Below are 24,699 nucleotides of genomic sequence, written 5' to 3' on the forward strand. Positions count from 1 at the left end.
TGTCTGTGCTAAATGCCTAATCGCTCTATAGACATATTCATTTGAATTGTTTTATGCTACTCTCTCAGTGTTTTTCAGGCTGACAATTCTCTTTAGATAACCTCATGTCTCATCCCAGACACCTTCACTCCCGAAGGCTTCTTGAACTTTCAGGAAAGCTTTAGAGTGGTACATTTTGCTGAAGGATGGATAAGGGGATAAGTAATCTTTTTAAACTTATGATCCATTATGTGCATTGACTTTTTCTTAGACATATTACATAATATACAGGTCCGTTTACCTGAATAATTGTAATGCAAAAGGCTTTCTGCTTGCTGTATGCTATAAAGGTTCCAAATTATCTTTTATTCCTGCCTTGGGAATTATTTCTATGCTTTGAGTTACAAGGATTTATTCTAGGATCCCAGAACAACCTTTCCAAGTCTAGGACATATTCTTAAACAATTTCTTTAAAAATTATGCACTTGATGGTAAGGCAATAATGTCCTTGGAAGGAAAAAGTTTGTTAGGGTTGTGGGGTTTTTTTTCATCAGGAAGGGGGGGATGAGTTTTTTAAAAAGTTGCAAAAAAAAGTTTAAAAATGAGGATGCCTTCAAGTCAAGCTTCACTTCTGGTGTCTGCATCCATGCAGATTTCTTGGTAGTGTTTTAAAAAAGTGCTTTAGTATTGTTGTGAAAGCCCTGGAATATCCAAGTCCATCGATCAAACAGATCTGATCTTGCTAAGATTTGAAATCAGTCAAGGTCAACTAGATATTGCTTCTCTCCCCACCTCCTTTGAGTCAGTTTTAATTCCTGGCAACTGCCTGGATAAGTCCCTGCAGTTTTCTCAGCAAGATTTCAGAAGTGGTTTGCCTATGCCTGCTTCCTAGGGCTGAGAGAAAGAGAGAGAGAAAGACTGGTGCAAGGTCACCCAACTGACTTTGTAACTAAGATGTGACTAGAATTCATGTTCCTTCAGTTTCTAGCCTGAAGCCTTCTGCAGGGGTCCCCAATCTTAGTCCATGGACCAGCACCAGGCCATGGCATGCCAGCAACCAGGCTGCAGAACAAGACCAACCCCATCTGCAGGATGGAGGCAGCACATGAAATCACTCCCCTTCCGGTCTCTCCATGGAACCGGTCCCTGGTGACCAAAAAGTTGGGAGCCGCTGCTTTACTGCACCTATTTTACTAGCTTACAACACCAAAGAGAAAAAAAAAACCTTTTCTATTTCAGAAAATAGTCTTTTTATTTTTATTTTTTTTAAAAAAACCACATTATTTAGTGTTTCTTAGAGGACAAAGTTTTTTTCCTTAAATATCTGTTGTCATTCTGGTTTCTTTTACTGAGCTTTTGGTGCAGTGCAAGAAAATACTTTTATTAAATACCTTAATTAATTGTTTTAAAAGTAGCTAGTCTGTCATACTGTTGCAACTTAATGTTCTCTCTAGAACAGCTTTGTTTGCTTCTAAAATAAACAAGGGTTTAGTGAAAATTGGATTTGATTGGTGCATTCTGTGTTGGTTTGTAATAAGGTTAAATATGTCTGAAGACATAAAGATTCACCACATTGATAAAAAAACAATCTGGCAGGTTAGTGATGCTCTATCTTTTTGCTGCAAGCCAAGATGACAGTTTTGCATTCCAAGAGAATAAGAGCACAGTGATAGTATCATTGATCCATCCTATGGAGTTACATGGGGAGTGATGTTGACTTGTAATTGAAATTTTAGGGCTTGCAGGTGGCAGTTTTCTTAAAGCTCTTTCTACCTGATCATCTCGATGAACTGATCAACATTTATGAAACTGGGTTTTTTCCCCTATTACTTACAGAATTGTTGTGGCTTCTTTTTCCAGATGTGCCTCTGCATATTTCCAAAATAATTGTAAAGATGTTATAATCTTGAAACGGAGTTTGTGGGAGCTCAGCTGTCAACATCTATCTCACAGTATTGGGAAACATATTTTCTCACAAATTCTTTAGATAATGACTCAGCACATATATGCAGGTTAGCTTCTTGGTCACATAAATGAATGTTTATATTTTCAGTTATAAAATAAACCTGTCTTGAGAAAACTGAAAGAATTTTGCCCTTCTGCATATATGCCTTACGAAACAATATCTATAAACTTGTACTTTTAAAATATATATATTAAGATTATTTTAGTATGTCCCTATCATATACTGTAGTTCAATAACCTATTCCTAGCTTTTTTAATCTTTAAAATAAATCCAATTGTTCCTCTTTGCTGCTGCTGCTTCCTCCTCCTTCTCTTCTCCACCTCTTTACAAGGTACAGTTTAGAGGTGGGTTTCAGCAGGTTCTGACCAGTTCTGGAGAACCGATAGCAGAAATTTTGAGTAGTAGTTTTCAGAGAACCAGTAGTAAAAATTCTATTCTATTCGCCCCCATCTATTCTCTGGCTTCCAAGTCCCAGCTGACCGGGAGGAAATGGGGATTTTGTATTAAACTTTCCCTGGAGTGGGGTGGGAATGGAGATTTTACAGTATCCTTCCCCTGCCACGCTTACCAAGTTATGCCACACCCACCAAGTCACACCCACAGAACCAGTAGTAAAATTTTTTGAAAGCCATCACTGGTACAGTCATTTGTTTGGTATCCACTTCCCCATTAAAAACCGGGTTTCTCTGGCACTTGTGCCATTATTGGGGCTGACATAGTAGCAGGGCCGGATTTTAACTAGGCTTCAGCCTAGGGCCTCAAGATCAAGAGGGGCCTACATTCAAATTGTTAGCAAAATTAAAATAACACTTTCACTATAGGTGAAAGGGCCTCATAAGTGGAATAGCCTAGGGCCTCTTTTCATCTAAATCCGGCCCTGCATAGTAGGCTGGGTTATGCTGCTGCTCAAGGTTCTATATTCTTTGAGCCCAAATGAATAGTGCTAAGATCAGTTCAGTTTAGCTGATGCTCCTATCTATGACTTTCTGGTCTTTTCATTCCTTATCTATGTAGTTGCCACCTTTATGGGCTTCCTTCCTGCTTTTACTACCCATGTTTTCTTCCTGAACCTTTTAGGCTTCGAAGGCCTTTCTTCCTCTTGATATTTCTAGTTAACTGTTGACCTTCTGCATCTTCTACCATGTTACATGATTTCCTATCCTGCATATTGATTTCTGCTCACTACCATCTGTTTTTCTACTGCCTTCTAGTAACATTCATATAATGTTTATATTAGCAAATGAAATCCTTTTACAGAAAGATAAGAGGTATATAGGAAACAGATGCTACATTTCCTCATTACTCTGTAACATAATTCACAGACTTGTGGAAAAATAGAAGGATCAGAAACCACCTTATGCTATCTATAGGTAAGTGCTCAATTATATCTGAAGTAAGCCTTTCATAGTTTCTCCCACATAGGCTAATTCTCTCAGAAAAATTGCTTTCATTTAAATTAGCTTAGCCAAATGTAAGTAGTTTGAATGCAGCCAGCAACTGAGTTACTGCTAATCTGAAATGTTGGGTTTAAGGCAATTAGTTTTTAATGATTTCCTGAGTACTGAAATTGTTCAAACCCAATCAATGCATCAACTTTGTGGGTTTGTTTGTTAGCCATTCAGTAATAATTTTTACTACCCTACAAATTGTTGGTCGAAGAACCATTCAGTGTAGGAGAGTTTCCTGAAATCTACAAAGAAAAGCTTTGCAAACAAACTACTTTGGATTAAAAAGAGGATATAACAGAACAAAAACAACTTCCATTATTTGCAAGAAGTAAATAAATTACATTAAATCTGAAGTGCATTAAAGTATTTTCCTACCTATCGTAATCAGTCTAAATAAATATTCAAGAGTTTCCCAAAGTAAAAAAAAAAATCCATGTGATATTCAAATAAAATGGATGGTGTATTTTGCACTATAAAGAACTTCAAAGCATTCTGTTTTTTATTATGGCATAATTTTTTTTTTGGTTTGGTCCCTTTTTGCACACTTTTGCAAAATAATGCAGTTGAGGGAATGAAGTTATATTATATGTGATAGCATGTTTTTACTAGAGATAGTAAGTTCTCCAGTGTTTATATTCAACATTCATGTTTGAAGTAAACAAACAACAAAAGCTCTCCATCAATATGAAAAGCTTCTTGCCTCTTGGGCATATAACCCAGGATAATTTCTGAATAAAAATTTAAAGAGATTGCTTTTGTAATGCATCAAGTAGCTTTCATTAGCTTTTCAGAACAATGAACCTTCTATGTCATGTTACTTGAGTGAAAACAGACTATAGTTAATTGTGAGGTCCATCAAAGGTTTGTTTTCTGTATTGTACTTGAATTATTCATTGGTGTTTTATTCCACAGCAGCCCAGATAAAAAGAAAATATCCAGGTATCAATTGCAAAAATGTTTTGCCACTTGCTCCATCTTGAGGGATAGAGCAGAGAAACACTTCAAATGAAACATGGTAGCAGCAGCATTTTCTAGTAGAAGTTATTTCTGTCATTGGATGAAAGGAACCTCTTTCTTCCCTTTGCCCATAAATGAATCTTCCTGTTGCTGCAGCCTTTTTTTAAAGGAAGACATACTAGGCTTATGAATTATTCACAGGGAAATTATCATGAAAGGAAAGACCAGAAAAAAGAATGGTCATTTTATTAATTTCTATTAGATTAACATTCTACCTGACAGGCTTGTAGTCACTGAATCCCATGATCCATAATCGGAACCATGATCAGATGTTACAATTCCCATGACACTTAAGTCAACAAAGAGTGAGTATTCAGGCTATCTCCCACTGTTTGTCCATATTGCTGAAAGGCTTATTCATACACTACATTATATATCTACAGTACCTTTAAAGTTTCTACTTCCTTTATTTGTGCGCAAAAGAATTGCTAGCTAGGGAATTCTGGAAGCTGGAGTCCGCACGTTTTCAACTCTCAGAAAGTTGCCACGGTTGAGAAACACTGGTCTAAAAGAATGTCCTATGCAATTGTGGGTAGTTATTGAAATATGAATAGCTGTGCTGGATTGGACTAGCTTAATACAACACATCATTTTTCACAATAGCTGAAAGATTCCTCTGCAATTCTCAAAGCTTTCAATTCTCACTTTCCAATCTTCTTTGCCTACAGTAGTATTTGAAAGCATGCTACCACCGTTTGAAGTAATACTGACTCTTGTATAGTAATTGTTCTTAAAAGGTCTCCCATAATTTCTGTAATCCCATTTTAAACTCATCTGGGTCAGGAATCATTTTATAGAAACAACCTTGTTAAAAATGGATATGCAAGTAAAGCTAGATTACTTTTTCATTGGAACCCCTAAAGTTATGGGTTCTCACAATTGGTGCATTGGTGCGTATCTGTGTATTTTCTTTCAGCCTCAGATCCATGCCCCTTTATGTAGTGGGCATACATGAAGTGCTATGGTTTTGCCTTAACAGATCTGTCATGAAATGAAGGCCATGCAATTTTCACTGAAATGAAGGGGCAGTGTTATGTCTTTTGATGAATAATGCCCATCATCTTATGGCCTTAACCTTATGATGTTTTGCATGTGTGGATGCCTTGTTCATCCATTCAAATTTCTGGAAAAGATTTCAGAATAAAATTACCTGTCTGCTTCAATTTTAGAAGTGGAGATACATTATTACTTCATGAAGTAACTTTAAAGGTGTGGTTTGCATGAACCTCTTAGAAATGAAACAACCCTTCAGCATTTTTGCACAGTTCTATTATTAGCTTTTCTCCAATCCCAATGTTGCCTCTTCTCCAATGACTTGATAATGAAGCAAAAAGGAGAGATGTCCAAAGATATCTTCTCAGCTATTTTCATAGGTAAGTCAAATGAAAAAGGATTGAGGTCTCTTGAACCATCTAGTGAGTTTCAAAGAAAAAAAAAACCCTACCACAATGGAGATTTGTTCAGTATAGGAGATTGTTTTTGTAGTGTTTTGCTCCATGGCAACAAAAAAAAAAGCCCTTTCTATTTAGAGCAACATTTTAAATTATTGCATTGATGTGATTTTATCCATGCTGTTCTGTGGTGCCTTGCTCTGCTTTGACTCAATTGTCATTGTTTCAGAATTGTATTCCTACGAGATAAGGGAAAGACTAGAAGATTGACAAGTTTCATTTGTGAGATCCCCTATCTAGCTATAGGCTCAGAATTGCCAAGACATAACAGAGTGCCATGAAATTTAAAAGTGTTCTTGCACTGATTTATACCAATTGCTTGTTCTTGAAATCAGCAAGTAGATAAAGGAAATGTATATAGAACTTGAGATTTATTTATTTACTTATTTACGTACCATGTGTACTAGATTTACAAAGCCACTTATCTCAAACAATGTGATATTTGGTGGAATAAGGCATAACAAACAATAAACAAAAATGAAAGCTCAGACATTAAAACATGGACAATAAATAAATATAAAATACCAAATGTCAACCAAGCATCAGAACAGAGCAACTAAAAGGGAGCTCTGTTCAAGAGATGATAGGCCAGTTAAGAGGATGGGAAACTGGATTATATTAAGGAAGAGCAGGAAGATCCTCCTGATTATGACAAAAACAACTATCATCCAATGGATGATGAACAACTATCATCCAACTCTTTGCAATGGACAAAATTGTGTTTTAGTAAATAGGACAGACCCTCCATCCTATCTCACTATTCTTGAAAGTACAAAGAAACAATTACAATTGAAATTGTGAAAAGCAGTCAATGTTATACAAAAACAGCGTAAAATGAAGCAAATTGGTAGTCACAGACAAGCTCTCAGTAACACTTATCCCTTCTGCTAGTTCTGTACAATTATCATAGCTGGAAAGTTTGTTGCCTTGATGAACTAACATTGCCATTTAATCCAAAATAGACTCTGTAATACATGAACACGGGCTGAGACTGGAACTGTACAGAATCTACAGAAAATACTGTCAAACTTAAGTTAGCATTCTGGTTATACGCAAGCCAAGATTTTTTAAATACTTCACCAAAGCCGCAAAAATGGGCAAACACTGAAGAAACAAAAAGCACAAGGGCATGGAGTGGTAACAGAATTGGAAAATCTGTAATGATAGATGATTCCAAGTCAAATGTAATGCTATTGATCCAGGGAAATCTTCTGCCTTACTTATTTTAACAGATTTATATTGACTTTGACCAAAGTAAAAACCCCATGATCTTTAATTATTTGATTTTAGCTAACATAAAACCTTGCCAAAATATCTCTTCTGTTATGATGTATGTATGCATAAGAGAAAAAGCTAGGTAGAAAAGAAAAAGATTTCTTTTTCCACTTTAACTGAACTTCTTTTTCGTCTTGATGATCTGAATCCTATACATGTAAAGGGATAAATTAATTCAGCCTGTTTGTATTGATTGGTGTTTGATGAATCAGTTCAGATGCATCCATCACATTCTATGCAGCCTCAATTTCTCACCAAATTTCTCTTTTCTGTTAGAACATAATTCAATTTCAAATAAATCATTTTTATAGCAGAATTAGAGAAAAATTCTTAGAGAAAAATTCATACCTAAATAAAATATAACCATAAAAAGACTGGGTGTAATTATATTCTGATCAGCACATACTTTAGTCTAAACCCACTACTGTACTATAGTAATAGTAATTTGAAGATGTTAGTGTTTTGCCACTAGATATGTCACTTTTGGATGTCTTGTCACCCAAAATTAGATAAACTTAAAATTCATCAGAATGGCCAACGATTTTCATTATTAGAGTTAGACTAGAATCTTGAAGGTCTTCTAGTCCAACCCACTGCCCAAGGCAGAAGAACTTAGGCCAACCCAAAAAAATGGTTGTCCAATCTTTTCTTGATAACCTCTAGTGATTGAGCACCCACAACTCCAGAAGGCAATCTGTTTCATTGATTAATTGTTGTTACTGTCAGAAAATTTCTCCTTAGCTCCAGGTGGATCCCTCTTTAATGAGCTTTCATCCATTGCTTCTTGTCCCACCCTCAGGTGCTTTAGAGAAGGGCTGTCAAACTCGTGGCCCACAGGTCAGATGCGTCACACGCTGGCCACACCCATGCCTGGTTTAGCAAAGAGGGGGAAGTCCCGATACGTCATGAGACACCGCCGTGATGATGCGAGTTTGACAACCCTGCTTTAGAAAATAAGGAAATCACCTCTTCTCTATGACAGCTCCTCAGGTACTGAAAGACAGCTATCATGTTCCCCGCTAGGCCTTGTATTCATTAGGTTAGACATACCTAGTTCCCTTAACAATTCATTATACAGTTTAGCCTCTAAACTCATCATTTTTCTTGCTTTTCTTTACATTCTTTCTAGGGTCTCAGTTATCTTTTTTATATCATGGTGATAACACGTGATTGTAGCAGTTTTATCTGTGTTTCAATAAAAACTTCACATTATACAGGTAGTCCTTGACTTATAACAGTTCACTTAGTGACCATTCAAAGTTACAATGACACTGAAAAAAAGTGACTTATAACACTTTTTCACAGTCATGACTGTTGCAGCGTTCCCATGGGCATGTGAGTTACATTCAGATCAGGGGTGCTATTCAGTAGGTTTTGACAGGTTCTGGAGAATCGGTAGCGGAAATTTTGAGTAGTTCAGAGAACTGGCAAATACCACCTCTGGCTGGCCCCAGAGTGGGGTGGGAATGGAGATTTTTCAATATCCTTCCCCCCGGAGTGGGGACGGAATGGGGATTTTGCAGTATCCTTCCCCTGCCGCACCCACCAAGCCACACCCACCGAACAGGTAGTAAAAAAAATTGAATTCCACCACTGATTCAGACTTGACAACTGTCTCACATTTATGATGGTTGCAGTGTCCTGGGATCATGTGATCAGCTTTTGTGACCTTCTGACAAGCAAAGTCAATGGGGAAGCCAGATTCACTTTAAAATCATGTTACTAATTTAACAACTGCAGTGATTCACTTAACCAATGTGGCAAGAAAAGTTGTAAAATGGGGCAAAACTCAATTAACAAATTTCTCACAGCAACATGAATTTTGGGCTCAATTGTGGTCGTAAGTCAAGGACTACCTGTATAAACACATGCTCTTATTTTTGATCTCTGTAGATTTTATAGGGAAAGCCTCAACTTGGCTGGTAGATGGTTATTATGGTTTGTGCTGATAACCACTGCTCACTTTCAATTACTTTTTCAACTCTATGTTACCACCAATTTTCATTACTGCACATTATAATTTTTACAGATATTCCAATCATTTTGGCGACAGTATGCCATTGCTTACAATCAATTTGTACAATCTTCCTGCACAAGCTGAGTATATGTTCTACTGTTTCTTTTGCCTCTTTGCACAATCTGCATTTTCACCCAAATCTTGTGAGGTGGGATGGGCTAAGAGAGACTGACTGGCCCCAAATCACCCAGCCAGCATTCATGCCTAAGGCAGATGTATAATTCATACTCTCCTAGTTTCTAGGCCAGTCCCTTAATCACTACACTAAACTGTGTAAGTTCACCTCTGGATAAATTGACCTCTAAAATTGGGTAAATTGACCACTAAACCTGCCCCAGTAACATTAAAATAGGCTCTGGATAATAATATTTCTCCATTGCTTGGATCTATATTGTCTAATAGGTAAAGGTAAAGGTTCTCCTCACACATATGTGCTAGTTGTTCCTGACTTTAGGGGGCGGTGCCAGCGTTGCACAAAGACGTCTCCTAGTCATGTGGCTAGCATGACTAAATGCCAAAGGTGCACGGAACACTGTTACCTTCCCACCAAAGGTGATCCCTGTTTTTCTACTTGCATTTTTTACATGCTTTCAAACTGCTAGGTTGGCAGAAGCTGGGACAAGTAACGGGAACTCATCCCATTATGCAGCACTAGGGATTTGAACTGCTGAACTGCCAACCTTTCGATCAACAAGCTCAGAGTCTTAGCCACTGAGCCACTGTGCCCCCTTTGTATAATAATCCTATTAGACAAATCAGCCCTTTGACTGCCAGACTGCGCTTTAGGCAGGTGAACACTGTTCTTTGCCAAATTTTGACTTAAAATTTAAGGTTTCTAATTTCAATAAAACATAGAGAGCAGATAATTTAATGTTAACAGTAATACAAGTCATTGTATTACTAGAGCAGTAATGGATTTATAGTGTAATAGCCAAGATTTGAACAAAGAACAAGGAAAACTAGCTTTTAGTGCAACCTTAGCCATGAAATATCCTGGGGTGTTTGGACCGTAACAGTCCATTCTCTTTCCAAGGCAGAGTTTCTCAAACGTTTTCCTTCATTACACAAAACCACTTATCAGAAAATCAGTTTCACCCAAAGTAGGTAAAACACTTTAAGTCAATTTGAATGTTGCTATTGTGATTGGGTAATGTTTCATGTGTTGTTACCCATAGGAAAAAACATTTTTTCCTCAATTTTGGATAATTTAGCCATGTTTGGGGAGCACTGCTCTAATGCCTATTGCGGTGAAGAAAATAGGTCTGTATTGTTATAAACTCCTCACACCTGTCCACAGTTATAACATTGTGGTGTTGTTTGTTGCACTAGAAGTATTGAAGGGGTCCCCAACCCATAGGCCATGGCCCACTACCAAGCCTTGAACCTTTTGGAACTGGGCCACAGAAGTGGTGGGCGAGCACGCACGCATGCATCCCTACTCACATGAGCAGCTGGCAAGCATATGCATGCATACACATACCCGTTGTGCACGTGGAACTATTTGCTCTCCCTGTCCCCCCTCCAGTCCGGTCCGCAAAGCCGAAAAGATTGGGGAACTCTAAAATATTGTATTCATTAATATGTAACTGCAGAACAGTGAATACATGAGTGAAAAATATCATGGCATTTTCTAACCTGCCCTGTTAAGGTGTCAGTTTATATCAGCGGGACAGGTGGCATGATTATCCCAAATTATATTGCAGTTGTGATATTTAACTGAAAAGGAATAAACTGCACTAGCACCACCCAAAACACAGCCGTACATCCAAAAAAAAAAAAATTTAATGCAGGAAACAGGTTTATCTCTCTCACACACATACTGCTCTGATCAAATCCAAAGCCTCCTATGGCTGCTTTAAAGTAAAAACAGATATGTGAAAGATTCAATAATGGTCCTGCCAGGTAAAATTTAATTCTTTAAGTCCAGGAAGACAGGCTAGATGAAGGCAAAATGAGAGAAAGCAGCCTTTTCTGTTTCTTTTAAAGAGTGTCTAACAAGAAACTACTTTCAATGGGGAATTTTATTAACCTCTTTATGCTTACAATGATGTCTTATTCTTAGCTGTTTCTCAGCTTGTTTTCTAGCTCTCTACTTCTTTGCTCTCCTTATTTTTCTATCCATTACAAAGGCAACTATATAGACACCATGCCATACTCTAAATAAATAAATAGGCAGAAAACCACCTTGATTGCAAACCATCCAATGGCACTTTCACTACATCACTAGTAAAAATAGAGTGGCCCAAAATGGTATGGATAGTAAAGGTACAGGTGAAGGAAAAAGCAATGGAGGGCAGCTTAGAAAGATGGAGAATTGCCATGTTCCAGGAGCAATTGTTTAGGCTGAATTATTCATCCATAAATTAAGGCTAAAACAAATCAAATCCTAAATGGGAGAGGGTTGTTACCTACAACACAGTTTTGCAATGTTGGCAAGTTTAAGATGCATGAAGTTCAACCACCATAATTTTGGGAGGAGATGTCCAGAAGTTGCCAACATTGAAAGACACTGCTCTAGATGAATATGTTACACTTAATCAGTGATCAACAGCAAAACAAGGAATAATCTGTTAGGAATTCATCCCTCTCAACATTTACTGAATTGAATTGTAATGTCATCACATCCTTAGATATCTGAGAATCTGATTTCAACAATCTTATTTATGAAGAAGTAGGATGTGGGGGGGGGACTCTTTGAATGCAACAATTAATTAAACATACTGTAGATAAAACTTTGACCAGTATTTTTTCTTGATCATTCCCAAAGATAAAATTATTCAATACTTGTGCCATATAGAAAGCAAGCTATCTGCATGTCTTGAATTCAACAATGTTCAAGTGGTTTTTTTTAAAAAATACTACAACTACAACTCATCATTACTTTTAGCAATTATGTCATTTGGCCAAAGCTGAGTAAAATCTATAATAGGATTCTTTTAAAAAATATATCCACTATGATTTTTATTTTTTTTAATTTGATTTATATGCCGCCCTTCTCTGGAGACTCAGGGCGGCTTACAATGCGTTAAGCAATAGCCTTCATTCTTTTGTATATTTTATACAAAGTCAGCTTATTGCCCCCACAAACTGGGTCCTCATTTCACCTACCTTAGAAAGGATGGAAGGCTGAGTCAACCTTGAGCCTTGGAGAGATTCGAACCAGCAGAAATTGCAGGCAGCTGTGTTAATAACAAGGTGCACTAAACCACTGTACTATCAAGGCTCAATGGATTGCCATTGCTGTTGCTCTATACCCATTTAGCCATTATTTTATTGGATAGTAATAGCTTTTTCAATATATAAGGATATTTTAAAAATTCCATAACAAATTCTTCTGAAAGTAGCTTTCAAGTAATCCACTCCCACGGGAGTTTATTGTTAATAAACAGCAGCATCAAACAAAATCTGCTAACATTCACCCTTCCCAATTGAAGTTCCACACAAAAAGTAATGGAGAAAAAAAAATACTGCTCTAAAAATTATACACAAACTGTAATAATTTAACTAAAAATTGAGCTGACATCGGAAGTGCTTGCAATTTAAAGACTGCATTAGAGAAATGTACTTGTCAAATAACAACAGTAACCTTTAAAAATATGTTCTTGGACAATCTATATTGAAGTTAAATAATCAAGGGAGAGATAAATAGAAAGAAGTTGTGATCCTAGAAACATAGATCAGTAGGCATTTTTCTATGTATTAAAAGCACTTGTTGAAAAATGCTGATCTCAGGTAGTATTTCACTAAATGGGCAATAAAGTTGACAGCACTTTTTTTTAGCCATTTGCACAACTCTTAGAGAGTCAGATATTCTCATTCTGCATTTGCAGCATCACTGCATTCTGGCTATTCTCCATTAGCATAGAACAAAGAAGTGACTTTTGTTCTATTCAAGAATATATTAAATTTCCAAAATATGCAGAACTCTGCCAGCTGCTTTATATAAAGAAGTTATTCAAGCAGACCCCTATTAACTGGCAAGCTAAAACTGATGATGAATGTGCCATGAGGAAAACATTGGGCAGCCTATTGATAAACTTGTAATAGCACATAGCCACATTCATGAAGTTTAGAAATGAACTTGTGAAATAAATGCATATGAATTAAGGAGATATTGTCTGCTACTAGGTGACAAGACAACGGAAGTTAAATTCTTGATTCATGCAGTTCCTCTGTCAGATGGGCTCCAGATCTTCCTTCAATGTCAGTCCATTTCAAGGGCAGCGCCTGCCTTTTTCTGGTTCTAGATGACTTCGTTCAAAATTGGAATAATGTTGTTGTTGTAATATTAAAATCATGGGAACAATCTGTTTTTGTCTGGCTTTGTCCTTGCTTCGCTGCACTTCCCAGTTCCTAAACATAAGCAAGTCCTTGTCAATATTTGTTAGAACTAAACTATGCTAGGGAAGGAATGCAGACAAGTCTATTAATGAGTAGGATTTGAATCCTTCTAGTGAGTTTTACAATCTGTGGTTTGTTTGTTGTTGTTTTTAAAAAAATCTTTCCTTTGTTTATCTAAACTATGGTACTTTTTTCCCCCTTATCCCACCTCATAGCCTTTGGGTTTAAGAAAACCATTGTGTTATTTCTCTTTCCCTTCACCCCCACATACAAACATGCATATGCAGAGGTGTGACACGGCTATTTACAAGCACATTTTTACCACTATTGCCAAAATGCCACTGTGTTATTCTTCCAGTGTCCTAGCTAGAGTTCATTAATACATAAAAAGAGAAGGAACAACATCTTCCTAGCATTAGGGCTCTGTGCCCACCACATCATAAGAGTTATAAATGTATACATAAACAGCCATATGCACACAATGTGTACTGAACCCACAGATTTATTTTCATTTTATTTTTATTTTTGCATGGAATTGGATGAGCAGCAGCCAAGGAAACAGGACACTGAGTTTTACTTTTGTAATAGAATATGTGGATGGCCTTGAGAAAGGTGGGTGAAAGAAATGTTGCCCAGGAAATAATCAGAAAAGAGAGACAGGAGCTCCAGTGGTTCTACAGTCTGAGAAAAAAACTTAGGAAGAACCTACCCTAATAGATCAAGCAGTGAAAAGTGGCAGCCCTAAGTTTGTACTTTCAGATTTGTATGATTGTGCTAACATAACCTTACAATAAAGTAGAATTAGTTCATCTTGCATGTTTTCTGTCTGGTTTACCTGAGAGAGCTGACATTTTTTGACATTTTTTGAACTCATGACTTGATCAGCTGGAAAAGAATGGTATTCCCTAACTGTTGTAAACATTTCAGACCAGAAGGAATACAACTAAGAGTAGTTTCTAAAAATGTGTGAGGCTGAGTGGTGGAAATTGAGCGAGTTTTGTTGCCCTAGGACGTATTTGCATCTTAACTGCTTCCTTTCCTCTCTGCATGTTCCTCAAATACCTATCATGCTCCTTTTTATTTGGCATCAAGTTCTTCCCTTTGTCTCTGTCTGAAATGATATATGAGAAATACTTTGAGGGTGAAGAGATGCTGACTAGAGAATGAGCAGATAAGAGACAGCATAGCCCACAGCATCATAAAAGAGAGGCTCAGAATGGATCCTCCATCATTTCTCAGACTGTAAAGGAAATGGCAGATTTCTACTTTCAAACTTGCAAGATTTTGTTAATGTAGCCTTACAATAAAGTAGAAGTAGCTCATCTGGTCTGTTTGGGAAAGCTGACATCAATCCTCCGTTTCTCAAGTTCTTTCTCATATCAGACACAGTTACACTATCCTTCATTGCTGGTCCTTGCATAGGATTTATATGCATTCAGTTCTTTATTCTATGATTGTGTGGTGCCTTTCTCCCACCAGACTAAGCCAGTTTCTTCCACAATGACATGAAAATCTTATTTGAACACCCTAAAGACATAGCTACGTAGGCAAACATTTATACTTGAACACATGCAAGCGAAGTCATTGGGGTCACTAATGAATAAGAATAATTTAAAAAGAATGTTAATAGGAAAGTGTACCTCATTATTAGCTAAAGCCCAGGATTGGTAGAATGTATAGGACCGAATATTAAAAATGAGGACAAGAGCATTTTATATACAATAAATCACTGGGCAGTTTTGATTTTATTTCTTCAAGAACAGCAAAGTTCCTTAGAGATGCAAAACATTTTTAAAGGGAAAGAATGGCTGATGAAAATCTCTTCTCTGTTAAAAAGAAAAGCAGGGATAGAGCTGATGGTATAATTAATAAATAATTGCCTCAGTCTCTGAATTAGCAAGGGATTTCATTGCTTGTTGCCCTAAAAGTAAATTTTCCCATTTGGTGTCTTTGTGATATTGTTTTTTCATGTCTTTTTCTCCATTTGGCTCATGATGTAAGGCACCATCACTGATTCAACCGTGATAGAGAAGGGCACTAATTGAAAGAATAGTTGTAATATAGTTCATCAGTTTGGAATACTGAGGCCCACTTTCAAAAGCTTCATAGAAACTGGGATTGTTTGTTGACAAAGCATTCCTCATTTTTCATGCCAAGTTTTACTGAAATTGGCCATAGCGGGTTGTTTTTCTATTTTCCATCAAGTATTAGCATCACTTTAATCCTGTTTAATTAAGACCAATTATACATCCACAGTATAAAACCATATATTGTATAAATTTATTAATCCAGTATTCAAATTCCTGGCCATCTTTGAAACAAGTTTCATTTATAAAATCAATAGCTGTATGCAAGCATTATAAATATTATCTCACTGTATCATAGAAAGCAAGTTTAAGACCTCTTGAAATTTTATTTATGACTCTGTATTGGTATTGAAGTTTCTCAGGCTCTTATTGCCCTTGCAATTTGACATAATAAATATGTAGAAGCCAACAAAACTCAATAACAAAATTATATATTATTCTAAAGAGCAATTATTTAATTCAGACAAATGCTATCTTTAAAACAAAAAACATTGATATGATTTGTTTGCAAATGAAATAGAAGTTCATGTTAGATCAGCATATCCTCTGAGTAGTTATGAAGTTCACTGTCTATCTCCTAGGTATTAAATGGTAGATTCTCAAGGGACATTGAGAGCTTACACTCTTTTACATGATGCAGATACTCATTTTCGCATTTTTCGCTGATATAGTAGACTTTAGATGGGCAAATTGGGAAGCATAACCTTACAAAATTTGTAATACACAGAGACCACAGCCTGTGACATTTGCACTGGAGGACTTGAAACCCTTTCTGAAATGGTCATAACTCCAAACAGTTGTTACATGACCGGTTGTAAATTAAGGACTTCCTGTACTTTTAACTTCCCTTGTAAATCTAGGTTTCTTTTGCATTTTAGCCTTGTAACTTCCTTTCTGCATACATTAGCTACTTGCTGATATATCAATTTAGAGATTACACCCATCTTCCATTTCCTATACATGTTTACATTTAATCAGACATGTATAGGATCAACCAACCTTTAAATTTTTATATCAATCAAAAGCTCCCTCTGCAACCACAGCAATTTCCTGAGTTGCCTACTTGTTTCCTCTCCTCCCTTATTGGAATAGTGTGAAATTGTACTCCCAATATTTTATTTGACCTTAAAGTTTCAGTCCATGGGGTTCCATGCAGTACTTCTCCAAGCTTGTTAAATTGGTTTTCTTGCAGTCTAGCGTACATGCACAAATATACTCCTCTTTTTTTTCTTTCTATGGTGTTTTAAACCCCAACATGATATGGTTACCTTCTCTCAAAGTTCCTATTGCTTTTACATCTTCAATACTCCTTTATTGGTCAGAATCAGGTGTAGGAGAGCCAATCCTATTGTATCTTTTTCAGTCTTCTGAAAAATGAAAGACTCAGCAAGATCTCAGAGGAATTTTGGTAACTGGGTTGATTTTCAAACCTATAATTTTATTATGTCTCATACTAAAATTAGCTAAAAGCAAAGATGTAGATTTTGATATACCTTGAGATCTAATAATGGAATCTCTGATGAAGAAAACAGCTATATATAAAACAACAATACTATAAGAATCATTTCTGAATTTCCTTATACAAACTCATCATGAGTCCTGCCTTTGACAATCTGCAGTATATCACTGCTAAGGCAAATTCTGAAATGGACTACATCCCTTTAGCAAGCACCCTACTTGCTAAATTTAGAATCCAAACTCATATTTTTCATTATTTTGTTCCCTGAAAAACAGTATTACCACTAGGCTCAAAAATGTCAGGACAAAAGAGTCTGAGAAAATATCAGTTGCCAGAAGATATTGCAAAGATCAGACAGGGTTCAGTGTAAAGCATAGGTCTTTGGCCTACCCTTTATTCAAAAGAAGAAGTATGCAAAGCCAGTAAACATATGCAAATAGAATTGATACTGTATGCATAATTGTTCCATGCTATCTGTGTGTTTTATAAGTGGTGGCCTGCCATAGCATTCAGAAAAGGTTAATCAGCAGGAAATGCCTACTGTAATTTTAAATCCACTATTGAATTATATTATGAATTGAATGCAGTATGTCCCCTTGCTAAAAATAATATATAGTTTTCTAACTCTGAGTGCCCTGACTATAATAATCATCAAAGACCTTGCCTACCCTGAAAATTAAAGAAAAAAAGTTATTGTGAACTTTTCATTTTTCAATAACAAACTCAGAGAGTAACTGAAATTTAAGAACCTGGACATGTAGGCACCTTTCATTATGGAAAGATCGTCATCAAAATAATGCAGTCATTCTTCTTATCTTAGCATAAATAATGTCTAACACTTAGTTTGAAGTCTAGAATATCTCAGACATTTGCAGAACACTCTGTCTAATGAGGTACTTGTTGCATTTGCTTTCCTTCTTCTTTGTAGTTTTATACTGTGGGTGATCTGTTTCACTATTTTTTCTTGTAGAGTAATAAATGAAACACTAATAGGAATCAATTAAGACTTTTAAATGTCTTCAGTTTACAGTCTTCCAGACAAACTCCTAGGGCTTTAAACTGAAATGATTCTTGAAGCTATTTATAAGGCACATCAAACTAAGCTTGGAAGTACAAACAATATAAATCAAAGAACTGTCTAGAAAAGGAATAGTGGCTGACAAGATTCATAGTTTTTCTTGACCAATTTGTCTAGTTCTCTCCAGGTAAAAATACAGATCTACATGTAATTGGAGCAAGGATCTACCTTCTAGGGCAAGGGTGTCCAACCTTGGCAACTTTAAGATTTGTGGATTTCAACTCCCAGAACTCCTCAACTATACTATGCTGGCTGGGGAGTTGAAGTCCAAAAGTCTTAAAGTTTCCAAGTTTGGACACCCTGTTCTAGAGTTTCTGTCAACTCTGGGAAGGTGGGGAGTAATGATGTTGATTTCCTAGAACTCTTCATACCACAGCAAACTGAGGATTTGTCACAACATTGTGGAATATCCTCACTGTTTAGTTTTAAGAGTCAATTCAGTTTGGGTTCAGATGTGGATCAGGGTGCTGTTTATATCTTCCTATTTCAAAATTAGAGGCTGACATCGCATACATTCTTACCTGGTTGCTTCCAGGAGATGGTGCTTCTTCTTGTAAGGTGGGAACTGAATTCACCATGGCTCAAAGAAACTAAATAGTATTTTGTCTCAGAACCTACTATGGTTGCTGTATTTTGCCTTGAAATTGGACTTCTCACAATCCAGAAACAAACCCAAGGAATTTGTAAAGTGGGTTCTGCAGAATTTTTCTTTACTTAAACTCAAGTCCTATCACTTGCAGCTGGAGCACATCTCCCTCAAGATTCATATGGACCTCATTCTAGCCCTTAAATAAGTCCTTAAAATCAAGCTCTATCCCAGAGTTAACATAGGTATGGACCTCTTGTGTGATGGTCTAATTTTTAGATGGTTGCTGGATTTTTAATAATATATATCTTTTACGTATTTTTATCATTTTATCATCATCTTTTCTAAGGTGCACTAAATTACAACTGATTGGGGTAGAAAAAGAGTGAAAGAAAGGAAATCTTATCTTCTCTGTTCAGAATCTCAGTAGGATAAAGTGTAGCTTGAAATCTTGAACAATGATCCTAAACAATTACAGGAATATTTATTGTTTAAAAATTATAAAACATTAATTTGGGGCCAAAGCTCTAGACTTTATTTCCATCCTTACTGCTTATAGCGTTAATTATATAAATGGAGTATTTGTTTCAATCAATATCAGTTATTTTTAAAATAATGCATCCAGCACATTTCACATTTACAAAGAGCCAAGTTAGAAAAAGAAAAGCTCAGTGATACATAACCATATTTTAATACGATTATTCATCTGAATGGTATTGTGAATCAGCATAATGAGGGTTCAATTTCTATTGTTTCTTTTGGTAGAGTTCAAAAATTCAGCTATTGCATTACTGGATGGAAGGATGACAAAGGTATTATAATCTCATAATGTTCTAAGTACCTCTTTTTTGTGTAGGAAATTTCTATATTAAAGTATATTGAATGAGGTACATAAATCATGCTTTTTCTGTTTATTGACCTAATGTCTTTAAGGCTTGCTATAAATGTCATTGCTGGAGTTAATGGTTAAATGAGGTATTTAAACATCACAAGAAGTTTAATCAATAGATGATGATTTTTGCCACACCTTTTTTTTTTTTTTTTACTCTTTTGGTCCCTAAAGACTACTACTTACTACTACTACACCAACTAGCTTAAATCTGAAGCCAAGTTATTAATATATTGGATATTTTCAAATTTATTAAAACAATGTGTAACAACAGTTCATAAGAACAGCACTAGCACTAATCAATTCTGGATAATGTCTCTTTCTGAAGGATCTTCTAAATTGTTTTTGTGTCCAAGGAGTTAAATAGGTACAGCCTTTGATTATAAAGAAAAGGAAGCCACTAGAAAATCAAGCCTGTTTTGTTCTGAGATAGAAGAAGATAATTGTCTTGCTTTAGCCGAACACAAATGGTGCCAAGGCTTGAAATAGATTCAGTGTCCTTTTGATTGAGTTTTAAGGATTTGTTTTTATACTGCAATCTGAACTGTTGGATACATGAGCCAACATCCTGTTCTCACAATAATTAGTCATGTTTGTACTCATAAAGAGACCATATTAAAGTTATGCTGGTTCTAAAGGCCCCAGACTGGGTAAGGTTGACCTATGCTGAAAACCAGGGTTACTATGAAGGTTCCTAAGTATTACTCCTGAAGTATCAACAGAAGTGTTTGGAAGAAGACCTGGTCATAGGCATCCATTCGCTTAGTGGAATCACTATCATTTGGAAGACATTTGTCTCACTCTTTTGTGCTTCATTCTTGAAGGCAGAGCAATTAATTGATTCCCACAAACCACACCAAATCAGCTAAATAACATCCTTGATTGCATCTAATGAATGTGAATCTAAGGTCTGCAACTAATGTGGGAGCATACAGTCAATATATTGTACCGTATATGGCAGTTCATTTTTACCTTTGGTTACTTGATTGCCTATAACTCATTTCTGGAGACCTACAAGTTTTTCTTATCTAAAATGCCACAAAGCACATTATTTATCTAATTTATTTCCGCCTTATTATTTTTATAAACAACTCAAGGCAATGAATCTATCTAATGCACCTTCTTCCTCTTTTTTCCACAACAATTCTATGAATCGGGTTGGGTTGACAGTGTGTGAGTGACCCAAAGTCACCCAGTCAGTTTTCATGCCTAAGGAGAACTAGAACTCACAGTCTTCTACTTTCTAGCCTTAATCATTAGACCAAACTGGCTCTTTATGTTCGCCTCTCATTACCTTCAGCTTCAAATGATTAAGCAGAAAGTTTTTCCTCAATTCTGAAAAGAATTGTAGATTAAAGTGATAGTAGGTCCCTGACATCACATCATTTTCATGGCTTCTTTTTGTCTTTAAGTGACTTATTCTAATTCCCAACTGCTTTTAAGCCACATGTAGAGACATGTCTTAATTTTGTACAGAAAACCAGTGCTTTATTGTCCTAAACAGAGATCTTATAGGTTTCACATTGATCTTGGTCATTAATTTTGCAAAAAGTGAGTAGTAATGAGAAGTCTCTGTAGGATAAGCTATTTAAAACTCTGGATTAAGACAAGAGATATGATATGATTATTGGTGATATGTAATTCATCTGATGTATAGTTCCAGTCAAGATGAAATTGAAGAGGAGAAGGAGGAGGAGAAGTGCGGGTTTTAGAACAATTATGTACTATAGGGTAAGAGAAGTGTTTTTATCCAAAGTTCAATTTGATTGCTTTTGAGCAATGCATTGAGATTAGAGCAGCCTTTCTCTTGAAAGTGATAAATTAAAGCAGAGCACTACCTCCCATCAATTGTAATCACTAAAAAGGGATATTTGCACATGTTCAGAAATTCCTTTTCACCACAACCAAATGGCCAGCTGAATTAAGTGGGCCAGTGTTCCTGGTTGTCAAAATATAAGCTATTTGGTTGTCAATAGCTTTGGTTTTCTAAGTCAACTTGTGGAGAAATACGTTTATTTTTATATCTATATCTATCTATATATCCCACGTAGGAAGTTAGCACTCACCCCTCTCCTAGAAGAATGAAATATTTTAGGAAATACTAAAAAGGCAGAATATATTTCCCTGGATGAGAAATGGAAAAACATGTTTTAAAGACAAAGCAGCTCCCACCTTCCTGCCTCTCCACTCCCCCCCCCCCTTTGTCAATGGACCATCATCTGCAACACAATAGGACCTATCTAGCAACAGAAACTCACCAGACGGCACCTGGGAAGATTACATCAGCCAGCAAGGCTAGCTAAGACCCCCACCCCCTGGGAGTCTGGCAATCAATCAAGATACTCTTCCTATGCCCCAGGAAGTTCAAAACTCAGAGAGAACATAAAACCAAGGCACGCTCAGCATCTCGTCCCTTTTCTGTTCTGTTCAGGAACTCAAACCATGTGATCCTGTCCACCATTAAACCATCTTTCCAAGCAGTCTCCATGTTTCCAGTGCCTTTCCCCCCACTTGGAGCTGAACCCAGAAGGATAATTCTTCCAACACCACCTTTATTATTTTTACAAATAGCTCAAAGAGGCAAACATACCCAACAAGCCTTTCTCTTCCTATTTACCCCACAACAACAACTCTGTGAGTGAGTCCAGCTGAGAGAGAGTGACTGGCTCAAGGTCACCCCACAACTTTACTGTCTTAGTTCATGAAATATTACCATACCTTGAGGATAAGCAATATTGATTTCTATAATCCTAACATATTTAAACTATGAACCACTTCTTGAATAAGCTGTGAATTAGAGTTTATAAAGAACTATAGGCCTGCTTTATTAGCTTTTCTATTTTCTTTGTGCGAGGTTTTTTTTTTTTCCATCTTTCATGTTATTAACATTACTCTGCGGTTTTTGCTCTCTCTGACATGAATCTTATCCTTAATACTAGAAAACAGCACAAGATGGAACAATAAATTGCCTCAAAAGTGCCATTGAAAATAAGAATATTCCTAATCAGTTTCAACAGAGTTTATGAAAAGCTTGTATTAATTTGCTAGATTCTTATTCACATTCCCAGATAAAATGTAACCTCATGAGCCAAAATACTCATATAGGAATACACAACATGAAAATAATGCATTTGTCTCAGCAGTTATGTTAATCTCCAGTAGATGAATTAATACCGGTAGTACAAATCAATAGATGACAATGGTATCCGATAAGATTACTCAGGGACTTGTTCATAATTTGTTTATGAATTCCTCTTTGTTTTAAATGATCTTTCTTTATTTGAATTCAGAATTTCAAACAAATAATCTTCTGAACTCATATAAACTGTACCTTCAGCTATTTCTGTCTAATTCACACTTGTTGACTGCTTAGTGAATCACAGGACATTTCTGTTTTGAGAAAATTGAAACTACTGTATTCAAGTTAAATGGAATAAGTGCCGTATTTCTTATTGCACATTTATTTTACTTTGATATTCAGCTTTAAGTTAAAGCACATCTGCCTGTAAAATGTATCAAAGAACCACCTGGTTGAGTCAAAAAGGAACACATGTAGGCCAGTGTTTTTCAAACATGGCAACTTTAAGATGCACAGACTTCAACTCCAGAATTCCCTAGGAAGCATTCTGAAAATACTATTTGAAAATACTGATGTAAACTATCTTAGTCCAAAATATAAAAAATCTTAGAAGTTTAAAAGACTTAAAAAGCTTGGAATATATTTCCTTTTTCCATTTATTCTCCTCACCCTGCTGTCTTTACTTATGTTACTTATAATATTCTCTATATATTGCTAGATGCTTTGTATTTTTTAAAAAATGTATGCAGAGGAAAATCTACAAATGATGCTTTAGATAAGCTGCCAGCTGTCTTAATTTTGTCACTAATTCATAAAATGATGTGTGCTAAATCAAGGATCATCCTAGGCGACTAGAAAAACATCTTGAATTTGTGATCTGTATCTAAAAATAAATCTCTTCTCTGTACCTATATCTATATGCAGATATACAAATATACTCCTGCAGATGTGAACACACACAAATGAACATTTTTAAAAAAGCATTTTTGGTCTCTACAGATGCAGTTTTTATTTGCTTCATTTTCTCAAGCAGCAACTATAGACTTTGACTTTGATGAGAGTCCCACTAATTTGAAAGGGAAGCTCTCCCTGTGTTAGTCTTTAGCCTTGGGATGGGGCTAGCAAGATAAACTGTACACTGCATGCCCACAGTGACAAAGTTCATATCAGTTTTTAATAATTCATGTTAAGTTAATACTTTTATTCCCTTTCATTTTGCTTTCATTCCCTTCAGAATTTAGTTCATGCCTGGAGCTCCAACATACAATCAATCCAAATAATAATAATTTTCTGGATTTAATTTAATGGATTTTAACTTTTATCTTATAAGCAAATCTTTAACATGTTCTAGTGAATGAATTATAATAGGCAATATAATACTAGATTTAGTATTAACCTAGTTCCAGCCTGCACTTTCTCACACATGATCATTTTTTAAACTAGTCATGCACTAAAATAATAAAATTTAAAATATGCATTAAAATTGTATTTTAATTAAATGTATATCAGACTGAGAAAGTGGCCTCTTTTTGAAGAATATTTTTTGCAAACAAACATTTTTAATAGCAATTTATCTGACCACCCATGCTGAGAAATAATTTTTAAAAATGAAAAGTTTTACATCTTTTAACATGGGAATTTGTGGTAGTTAACAGTCAGCTGTCATACTTTACACCAACAGAAGTTTCCATGAAGACCATACTGCAACAGCTAGGATAAAGAAATAATCAAGACATGATACGATTGGCTCCCAAGCACTTATACATAATCTACCAACCATGAGAACATAAATATATACTTCAACAGAGATGTTATACCCAAGCTGTAGACTTCTCTTTAGGCATGCAACCTTATTCGGCACACATTGATGCTCAATTTTCTATAAACCAATAGCACTTCTTCCTCCATTTCTTACAATTGCCAACGGCAATACAGAGATATACAAACTCTGAAACAGTCATCACACTGAGCTATAACAAGTGACTGTCCTAACCCTTTCAGGAAGGATCTACAATTACCAAAGCCAA

The sequence above is a fragment of the Pantherophis guttatus genome, chromosome 3 (assembly GCF_059756535.1).
Source record: "Pantherophis guttatus breed Tessera chromosome 3, ASM5975653v1, whole genome shotgun sequence".
Lineage (NCBI taxonomy): Eukaryota > Metazoa > Chordata > Lepidosauria > Squamata > Colubridae > Pantherophis > Pantherophis guttatus.